At 55.9% G+C, this 903-nt stretch overlaps 1 protein-coding gene across 1 annotated transcript in view; it reads right to left on the bottom strand.

The window, feature by feature from the left end:
- The window catches only part of DES (desmin), a 14,885-nt gene that overhangs the window by 7,278 nt on the left and 6,704 nt on the right, over positions 1-903 (bottom strand). The gene's annotated exons all lie outside the window — the stretch shown is intronic.

Below are 903 nucleotides of genomic sequence, written 5' to 3'. Positions count from 1 at the left end.
CCTAGGAGGGCAGAAGGTGGGCAGGCCTGCCAGCCGCTTCACCCGGGCGCAAACATGTCTGGAGCCCCCGGCCAGCCCCCTTTCAGTCCTTGCCTCCCTGGTCCTGGGGTGATCAGCGGAGAGAGCTGGGGAGAGGCTTCTATTTAGTTTGAGGGGCTTCTTTTGGCTCCAAAGAGATACTTTGGGTCATTTCCTGAAGAGACAAGGCCTATTTCCAAGACAGTCTGCAAATCACCTTTTTTTTTTTCCCTAAAGATTCTCCGAAAGTGGCAAACATTTAGGAGGGCTCAAAGACCAGGAATGCCCCAGCCAGGCCTAGTGGAGGAGCGTCTCTGACAGGCAGGGAGGATGGGAAGGCCTCCCTGGGATAGGCAGCCATCCCCACCAGAGCCCACCTCCTCAGGTATGTCCACTAGCATCTGAGTTCCAGCTCCCAGCCTCAGTTTCCCTCTGGATTCATGAAGGTCCTTTTCCACCCCACCGCTACCAGTGAGGGTGCAGCCTCAAGTTTACAAACAACAGGGTGATTTCCAGAAAGGGCCTGGTAGGCTCTCAGTTTCCAATTATAACAATTATAACTGTGTCCTCTCACCCCCACACTGCCAACTTCTCTGGGCTTCTGTCCCTGTGAGCCCACCCCCACCCCCTCTCTGATTCATCCCCCTTCCTCACACCACCCCCACCCCCAGGGGTTTGTGTTTTGTCAGGAGCCTCATGTCAACCCAGCCATCTCCCTGGCAGCAACAGCTGCCAACCCCAAATACCAGAGCTGGTATTTATAGAGGAGAATGCATCAGTCCGGGAAACAAGCACACAGGAGAGGAGCTCTGGGGGGGTGGGGGTCGGGTACCTGAGGAGACATGGGTATCAGATGGTGGAGGAAGGCTTGAGGCGATGAGCCCC

Source organism: Bison bison, unplaced genomic scaffold (assembly GCF_000754665.1).
Source record: "Bison bison bison isolate TAMUID 2011002044 unplaced genomic scaffold, Bison_UMD1.0 scf7180017864471, whole genome shotgun sequence".
NCBI lineage: Eukaryota > Metazoa > Chordata > Mammalia > Artiodactyla > Bovidae > Bison > Bison bison.
This window is presented reverse-complemented; position numbering and strand designations above follow the sequence as displayed.